Source organism: Cucurbita pepo, chromosome 2 (assembly GCF_057944985.1).
Source record: "Cucurbita pepo subsp. pepo isolate OVF chromosome 2, ASM5794498v1, whole genome shotgun sequence".
In the NCBI taxonomy this organism is placed as follows: domain Eukaryota; kingdom Viridiplantae; phylum Streptophyta; class Magnoliopsida; order Cucurbitales; family Cucurbitaceae; genus Cucurbita; species Cucurbita pepo.
In genome coordinates, this window is record NC_141799.1 from 8,499,054 (window position 1) to 8,509,161 (window position 10,108).

Here is a 10,108-nt window from a genome sequence, read left to right on the forward strand (position 1 = left end):
GGGAGAGTAGTGAAATCTGTCTCATTCGTCGATAGTCTTAGTTTACAGTTCGTGAAAGAATAACTCACAAGAACTGCACACTGTAGAGTACAGATATCTCACCATCAAAAATCTTTCCTTCCTTAATGAAATGAGCGGAACACTTGATATCTGCTGTCTCAATCAAAGACAGTTCCATTCTGATATCTTAGACGATTTGAGGTTACTCGACAGTCCGGCCCCGCAGGGCACTATTGGAGAGTCTCTTGAGGCCCGCCGCTTTCTCAATATCAAATGGAAGCTGTAAAGATGAGCTGCTCTGATTATCTATGTCACTTTGCCCGAAGAGAAGAGAAAGAGAAGTAGCGAAGCCACTTTACCGTTCAATCAGGAAAAGGAAAGAGGTTTCTTCGTCTTTCCTTCCTTAATGAAATGAGCGGAACACTTTCTTTCTATATATCTGCAGTCTCAATCAAAGACAGTTCCATTCATTCTATCTTAGACGACCCGGGGTTACTCGAACAGTCCGGCCCCGCAGGGCACTATTGGAGAGTTTCCTGAGGCCCGCCGCTTTCTCAATAGAAAAAATAGAAGCTGTAAAGATGAGCAGCGAATATATATTATCTATGATATTTCTTTGCCCGAAGAGAGAGAGAAACCCCTAGAAGTAAGGTCAGGTTAATTAATAAAGAAAGGGGAAGGTTCAGGCAATGGAATTGGGAAACCAATAGGGGAGGGGTGAAAGATCGAGACCGAACGGAGAGGGGCAGGCAATGGAATTGGAAAATGAAACCGAGTTTACGAGGTGAGGGAGCAAAGCCAGCCGTGAGACCTTACGGGAGAGGATTGAATGAATAAGAGAAATAGGTTCTGGTCAATCCGAGAATAGAGTCAAAGGGAAAGCAGCTCACTTTACACCAACCCAATCTCTCTCTACATGTGAAAAAAAAGTATTTCATATAGAAGTTTAATCAGAAGAAAATGAAAGAAAAAGAGTAAGGTCATAGAGTAGAGTCTTTGGTTACGGATTGAATGAATTGAAAGCTAGCTCTCCTGTTCCGGATTTCATTCTTTTGTTTCCTGTAAAGGAATATCTGATTCTTGCATTCATTTCCTCTCATGTTTTTGTTCAGCAGGTATCACTATCTCTTTTCTTTTAAACACTGTAAAGGATTGAATGAATTGACTCTACCTCCTCTCCTATATAGGAATATCTGATTGATTCTGATTCTTTCATTCTATACTTTAAAGGTTGGTTACGGTTCAGGTTCAGGAAAGAGCTACTTACTTTGGAAATAAGGGAAGGTCATAGAGTCAAAGAAAAGGTGCAAGGATAATGACTCTTTAGTTTCGTCTGGAAAAGCTGCTACTGCTAATTCATTGATTCTTTTACTGTAAACTCCTTCAATCAGGTCAGGTAGGGAATATCGGAAAAGAGTGGAATCAGTCTCATTCTTCTTTCTGTTGATTCTCCCGTATAGGTTCTTCTCATGCAGCTTTCCTATTCCCACTTATTCACTGTAAACTCTCATATGAATCTTTAGTCTTTGTTTACTGTTCGGTAAAGCAAGGAAGGGAGAGGTGACGGAATTGTGAAACCGAGTTGTAGAGGTTCAGGTTACGGTTCAGTAGTTCAGGCAATAGCGGGGAAGGAGAGAAGCCGAGGTTTAGGGCAAATTCATTCTTTTACCGAGATTTGATCCCAAAAAATAGGGAGGATAGAATTTTCTAATTAATGGTCTTTACTGGAAAAAGAGTGTTTGAAGTCCAATGTAGGGTTACGATCATCTTCCCTTATTGTATTGGTCTCACAACACTAAGTTTAAGTCAGTTATTATATTAGCCCAGATAAAGAAGAGAGAGGAGCAATGAGACACACAATAACCTTGTTTACAGTTCAATCCGGGCAGTCAGGGAATATCGGAAAAGAAGAAGAAGTTAAGGAGAATGAATTGAATATGCTTTGTTTACTGTTCAATCAGGTTCAGGTTCCGGAGAATGCATCTTGTCTTGCTTTCGGCTTTCTCTTTGTCTTTCATTCTCTTTCTGTAAAGGTTACTACTACGGTCAGGGAATATCGTCAAAGGTTCAGTAGCTCAGGTGAAGGTTCAGGAGCGAAGACAAAGACGGAGTTCAATCAGGATCCTTAATAAGGAAGGAGTCTTGGCTGACTGTGAAGGATCATTCTTCTTTCGGCTTTTCTTCCCGAGTTTACTGTTCAGGTCATATCGGGTCAGGGTTGAGGTTGAGTCTTTCAAAGCAGCTCATTCATTTATTCTTGAACTGTAAAGGAGAGAGAATGAATCTTTCGTCTTTACTGTTCGTGAAAGGGAGAGGAAAGGGAGTCCCGGATCGTTAATCTTGAGTTTCGGCTTTCCCTTGTTTCCAGTGAATAAATAGGAAAAGGAGTTAAGTCTAATTCATCTTTCTTCCTCTTTGACAGTGAAATCAGAGAGAGTCCATGAATTAGCTACTGAATGAACCCATTTACCTCTATAAAGAATAAATAGGAGAGAAGCAGTTCAGTTTTCTTCTAAACACTATGCTATTCAGCAGCTCGACTATAAAGAAAGGTTCTTCAACAAATAGCTTGACCGAGAAATAAATAGGGAATATCGTCAAAGAAAAGGTTCAGGATTTCATATGCTCGACTGGAAAGAAGAGGGAATCAGAGAATATGCTTTACCGAGTCTTTGAGTGAAATCAGGGACAAGTTATTGAGTGAAGTTCGTAAACTCTCATTCATCTTTCTTTCGTCTTCCTTTCAACACTTTCAGGTTCAGTAGTTCACTCTCATTCATATGGAGTCTCCCTTCTCTTTCCCTTCTTTCTTGAACTGTCAAGTCGTCTTCAATTCTTCTTTCGTTGAGTCTTGAGTTTCGGCTTTCTCTTTGTCTTTTCCCTTGTTCAAGAGTGAAAGAAAGGATCTTGATCAGTGTTTGAATAAATAGGTTCAGGTTTTCTTCGGTTTCATCTTTCTTCTTTCCTCTCCCGTAAGGTCTCGCACTTCCACTTCGTTCCTCTCCTGTCTGCTAACTCCTTCATTTATTCAAACAAAGACTTACAACTCTCATTAATGTTCAATTCGGGCGTACGGTCATATCGGTGCTCCGGTTTAGGCAATGGAATTGTGAGACGAGAAGAGGTTAAGTCGCTTCTCTTTCTTTCCTTTCTCTTTTTCTTGAATGAATCTTGCTGGATGGATGGAGGGAGTCTTTCCTTTGTTTGTTGACGACAGTGCCTATATTTTGTATTGTTTTGGCTTTAGCGGCAACCCCTGAATCTCGAGCCGTGGGGCGTTCCATTCCAACCGAGTTCTGTTCCAAGAATGCCCTTGCCGGAGAAAGCGGGACTGCTTGTCGTTGCATATTCGAACTACTCATTCAAGCACGATTCGCATCATGATGTTCAATAAGGAAGCTCCAATAGAAAATGTAAGGGAAAAAGCCTTCGAAGATGAACTTGTTCCCATTCAATAGTCAAGAATGCCTGGCTGGGTATCTTGCTGGAACAATCTGTTCTTCCGGAATACCTTACCTGGATTCAGTGCCAAAGAATTTCCTGTCTGTTGCTACCATATAGTATGAATCTATCTATACTTGGTGATAAATAAAGCATCCGCACTTTGATCTCTCTCTCCCTCTCTCAGTTCATCAAATGGAGTTTATCGAGATAGATCCCCAATGACTAATCCTTGCATGAATTGCTAATGATCCAATAAGTCCAACATTCATTCCTTTTCCTTCAGACGTGTCAATTGAGCAAATGGGTCCACAATGACTAGGATGGCTGGCTATCTCGTCAAACTAGCTGTTCGCCCTGTCAATCCTCCTGGCCCCACCTAAATCACTCAATTTTCTCCCATGAACTAGTTGTGTCAATGGATGAGTTCGATCTCAAACTTGAGATACCTGTGGTGTAATCCGAAAACAGATTCAACCGTGGCGTGGTTGTTAATGGAGTGGAAGTTACCAAATTCTGAGGGAGGAGTCGGTATCAATTTATGTCTAATCCACATATAGTTCCTCTAACCATCCATATTTTCTAAACGAACGTCAACCAATCCGAATTGATCTTGTAAGAGACCGGCGACAGAGCGAATCCCTTTCTTTTTCAAATGATTCATACCATACCGGCAAGTGTACCCATTCCCAATTTCAGTCCAATCAAATGATCTGCAGCTGCCAATACAATATATCCGGTGGTAAGAAAAATGCATTGTTTTATAAGGTATATCAAGATTCAGTCTCTGGTTCTGATTTCGTCGACCAATCCTTGTTGAAAGAATTTCTTTTGTAATTCCTTACTTAAGGATGAAGAAAATACCGGATCTCCGCTGATCCCATTCCATTTGTTTGTTCTCCTTATTCGAGTGAGTCAGGAAAGACCAAACAATTTCCGGGTAGCAAACATTCTCGAGAATTTCTCTTAGATTCGAACCCATAGCCGATGATAGAACTAGAATAGATATTTTCTGTTTCCTACTCCCCCGAGCCTAGCCCATATCCTTGCTTTTGATCACTCTCTCATTCTATCCTCCCCAATCAGATATTATGGTGTGGTGGGTATAGACTGAAATTCCGTTATGGTCCAATTCTGCCCGGCAATAGATACCGGCGTGGCTTTGCAATATGTGACTGATCCCGATTCTGTATAGTCTGACTATAGAAGTTTCCAGGGAATGAATGAATTAGAGGAATGTTTCCAATCAAAATGGTTTGTTCTTGCCTATCCCTCCGGATTTTCCAAATTCATCCTGCGGATACGTAGAATTCAGAGGAATATGTGAGTGATGGATGAGTAGCCAGCATCTCTTTCTTTTATCAATGGTTCTAACAATTTCTATGTTTCTGCAAATAATGGAAATTCCATTTTGGGCACTTAGAAAGTTCTTCCATTAAGCCATGATCAATGAACCTACAACTAAACTTCAAATTGTATCTATCTGATTAAACCCAGCCAGGCATTGTCGACATTCTCTCATTTCCACCCCCAACCAAGCATTTTGTTGATTTCCCATTTATAATAGAAAAAGGATTCTCAAAATGGCATTCTGAACATTTCGTATAAGCATCTTATTAAGATACCCGATTTAGCTAATTGTAATAATTAGAATTTATGCTCTTGGGGTTACACTAATAATCGCTATTCTCATTTTCATTAAGAAGGATTCTCTTTTATGGTTATGCAAACGAATCAATACGGATGGATTAGTAATGATTAGTTATGTATCGGGGATTGTTTTCTGATATCATTAGGGAACCCTACCTAATTTTCCTTCCCTTTGAATCCAAGAATCATTTAGGAATGAACAGCACAGTCAATAGTGAAAGTGAACGGTTCCCATTTGTCTGTCTCCTTCATTTTAGCTTTTGTGGCAATAGAAAAAGTCAAGTTCCGTTTTTAGGTTTCAATATTGTGGAAGATACTATCAATCGAAGAGATAGGGCCAATCCAAGATTTAGTAGTCTTTTGGCGGCATGGCCGAGCGGTAAGGCGAGGGACTGCAAATCCCCTTTTCCCCAGTTCAAATCCGGGTGTCGCCTCATCAACAAACAAAAGAATGGAAAGACTTTCCGCTATTTTGCTGATATAACCTTATCTTTAGCATTTGTTTACAGGAGAAGGAGAGAGAAGACAAAACAAAACAAAGCAAGCCTCTTTCGATTTGCTTGATTCTAAGCATCCTTAGGGGTTCGGTAAAATGCTATACACATCCTTGCGTCTAGGTTTCGTTTCAAGAATTCAGTGTTAGTAGAGTAATGTCATGCAACATCGTTCAATCTGGATATGATAACCCCTCGACTCCGAATGGGGACTGATTGGGTCTTGAATTAGGGGGTAGGGAATCTCATTTCATTTTGAGTTATAGAAAGGAGGAAGATACTTTATATATGGACTCATGAAAGTATCTGAGTGCTCGAGCAGTCATTGGCTCTTTTTGTTATTAGAATCAATCTTAAAGGAAAGGAACACACAACTTCCTTCTTTTCGATAAGCTTTAGCATGTAATAGCTCATCCCATCTCCTGATTGTCTCTATGAATAGGGGGGCAGGGGGAGACAGTAAAGATTATCTCAAATGAGAAAGGAATAATAGTTAGGGTATGCGATAGATAGTGATCCATGTTGATTGACTCTTTTTATACACTCATTTTTTCATGTAATTCAGGACAACAAAAGAAAGGCTAGGTCTTATTATTCCTACCTAGATGGTATGGGACTAACACTCATTTGAGACTTCCAAGAGGTTCTCCGCCCCGCCTCTTTTCTTTCTACTTCATTTTGTCGATTATACTCTACTAATTAATAGTTCTAATTTGATTTTGGGGATTATTTCATCAATGATGTTGTGTCCGAATCCCTTTTTGACTATGCGCTAGTGATTCTACTATAATTAGTCCAGAATAAGGATTAATTCTTTTCTGAGAGATAGGGACAGAATTCACATGGATATGGTAAGTCTCAGTTGCTTTCAGGGTAGTCTTTCGATTTTCTCTTTCACTCGGAGTATGGGAAAGAAGTGGACTCGAGAAGTACTACTAAGAATCAAACTGTATCAATTGTTTTTGGTTGGTTTATTTGATGGATCATTCTGCAACACTTTTTCTCTTTTCTTTTTACAGTAAAAAACGCAAAAGGAGTTCCTTCCGATTATCTGTTTTGAAGTGGGATACATACTTGCGACACCAAACAAAGAAGATAGACATAATGGTTGTCCAATGAGATACTCCGCATAATAGTACCTCGGGGTAGACCCCCACATATTACGTGCTTCCCACTTGTTTGATTTCTTTCTTATTCTTAGTTAGTCTTTAAGATTTCTACTTGCTTGTTTTATCGAACTCATTTCATATCATGGTTCAAACGGGAAAGATGGGGTTTACTAATTCTTTGAGAGAAATCCGAAGAGAAAAAGTGCTGCCTACGGAACCGAACCCCTGGATCATCTGTGCTCAATCAATTACTTCTTTATCATGCTAAAAGAAGGAAGGGATTAGTGGCCTTTTGATTATTTCATTTCCGATTCATTGGAAGGAATCACCATGAATTATGAAGCAAAGAGTTGGGCCACGATGGATATTTCATGAACGAACATGGCATATATGTAATTGATATGATATCCCTATAGAAAGGGAAGATGAATTCAAATTCAGCACTTTGACTCTTTTGACGTCTATTAAAAGGGGGTAGGAACTAGAATGAACAGTGCAGTAGCAATAAATGCAAAACCATAATCTCATCGTTTCAGTTTTGATAGGAAGATCATCTCAGCCATTTCTTTCTCATTTGTTGCATTCTTTCTTTTCTCTAATCTACTGCCCTCTTGTCCAATGCAATTAGCTGATTCAGTCTCAGCAGACTGACTACCTTTACCCTCAGTTTATAAACAAACTCAAGCAAACACACACTGCGAAATTCTAAAAAGGAAAAGGAGGTAGGTTCGAACGTCACCCCTTTTTGTGTACTGATCAAATCTTCTTAAAAAAAAGAATGAAATCCGAAACGGAAACTTTCTAAAATTATGAATTCCCTCACTAAGAGAGATAGATGGGGATCCTTCCTTGTTTGTATTAATATCCTCTTTCCTTTCATTAGTAGTGGAACGTATATATCAAAAGTTCAGTGTGAGATTAGAATGAGATATATTATTTCTAATTCCAAGTAGTTTAGTAATTCAATTGACTGACTAATTGAGGTTACACAAAATCGGAGCCTAAACGGAACGTATATATTTTGCTTGCTTGCTTTCAAACAAAAAGTTAGATCAGAGTTGACGTCACTCCTTCCTTTTTGTGTATCGTATAAATTCCCTTTGTGTATGTGCTTCCCGAAAACATATAGTACTCGATTCCATTAGCTAAATCAGGTGTAATCAACTAGACCCAGTACGGTATTCATTCGAATCGGGAATATGATGCTACCAATAATTGCGGTATGGCACATATGGCTTCCTCCCATCAATCAAGACTCGTTGAAGAAATGAAAATTGCCCTATTAGTTTTTATTGGATTTGGATCCATCGGGACTGACTGACAGGGCTCGAACCCACAGCTTCCGCCTTGAAAGGGCTCTGACCAATTGAACTACAATCCCGGGGAAATCAAGTGTACATGTTGTTGATTTCATTTCCTTCAAACAACCCTTTCCATGTTGATTTTTGATTCGAATTGGCATATTTTACCAGACAGAGACGCGAGGAATAGATTGATATGCTATGAGACAGTTACTTTAGTAAGAGGAGCATGGATTCATAGTCCTTATTGTCAAATTGATTGATAATCCATCTATCTGGCAATCAATCAAAAAAGAGGGAGGGGTTACTATTCCTTCCTTCATGTCCAGCAGTTCTGGCGAAGGACAAATGGAACATATCATTTTATGGTGGGATACGCAAATTAGTGGGCCGAGCTTGATTTGAACCAGCGTAGACATATTGCCATTTACAGTCCCTACACATTAACCGCTCTCGCATCGACCCAGGAAGAATCCATTCCAAGCTTATTCATAATCCATGATCCACTTCCTTTCGGAGTACCCTACCCCCAGGCGAAGGCGAATCCCAACTGCCTCCTTGAAAGAGAGATGTCCTGAACCACTAGACGATGGGGGCATACTTGCCCGACTGCCATCATACTCTCCCTGAAGTAGAAACAGAATAGACTCATATGATTCAATTCGTAAGGATTTTTCTGTCATTATTCCATAGAATTCTAACTAGATTATTCTTTTATTGATTGAAATAATACGAAGGCTAGTACCCTTCCTTCGGCAAGTTATTGGTGGTTTCCCATATGCTATAAACGGGATGAAACTCTCTCATACTTAATCTCATTGATTCACTCATTGGTAAGATTAGGTTAGGTAGGGATATTTCGATCTCACACTAAGCCAACCAAGAAAGACAAACAAAAGGAAAGAAAAGGAGGTAGGAACTCACTGGGGAAGAGAGGGATAGGGATCAACAAGTTATTTCAAATGGGGTTTCTCGCCAGCCAAGTCTAATTGCTTTCTCAATGATTCGGTGAATGGATCCATATTCAGTGTACATGTCTCAATCAACTGAATTGAGTTAGGGTGGGGCTCATCAATTGAATTAGGCTCGGTCTTATGATTCAACAATGAATTGATCAAATCCAATATCAATAAATAAACCATTTTACCTATACTCAGTAGATAGAGTAATCCCATTTTTCGTTCTTGAATGAGAGAGTGGATAAGATCGATCCATTTATGTACATTCTTTCTTCTCATTGATAATAATTATATACACGCAACTCATCGGGCGGGGCTAGTGGCGTATTCATAAATTGAATCAAATAGGCCGGCCTTTTTCACTCAGTGGTAGAGTAACGCCATGGTAAGGCATAAGTCATCGGTTCAAAACGGCACTTTTCTTGCATTTTCTTATTGATTTGGCCCACACACAGGAATCCGGATTTCCGATTCAATCCTCTTGGTTGTAGACTTAGGAAAATGGATGGCTATTTCCCTTTCGCCACAGAGAAACCCTTATTCCAAGTCACAACATATGAGCCCTTTCCAAACAGAGAAGATCAAATAATAGAGGATAATATCAATCTATGTGCCAAAGATTTTCCATATTCTTTGGTGGTCCAACAATGTGACGAAGAATAGAAAGGAGAACGAGACTTTCATTTACTTTACCAGCAGTACAGTATTGAATGAATAATATTGATCTAGGTCAGGTTATGGACCAATCAAAAAAGGATTGATATATTCGAAACCCATTAGATAGAAAGAAAGAAAGAAGGGACAGTAGAAATCAGACAGAAATGATAGACTCGAAGGCCCTTGCTATGCTATGAGGTGTTCGAAAATAGTTCACCTTAGTTGGTTGAATAGGAGGATCCACTATGACTGACTATAGCCGTTGGTAAATTGACCAAAGACTCAAATGATTTCTTCTTAGAGATTATGGATGACTCGTTACGGAGGTACCGGTTCGTTGTTTGTTGTAGGTTGGTCCGGTCTATTGCTCTTTCCTTGTGCGTATTTTGTTGCCGTAGGAGGTTGGTTTACAGGTACACCCTTTGTAACTTAATGGTATACCTAACCATAATGGATTGGCAAGTTCCTAGTTGTTTGGCAGGATGCAACTTCTTAAC

At 39.5% G+C, this 10,108-nt stretch overlaps 1 non-coding gene across 1 annotated transcript; it reads left to right on the top strand.

Moving 5' to 3' along the window:
- Positions 1-5,453: 5,453 nt before the first annotated feature.
- TRNAC-GCA (transfer RNA cysteine (anticodon GCA)) lies at positions 5,454-5,525 on the top strand. Its single transcript has one exon. It is a non-coding gene; the product is annotated as a tRNA-Cys (tRNA).
- The last annotated feature ends 4,583 nt before the right edge of the window (positions 5,526-10,108 follow it).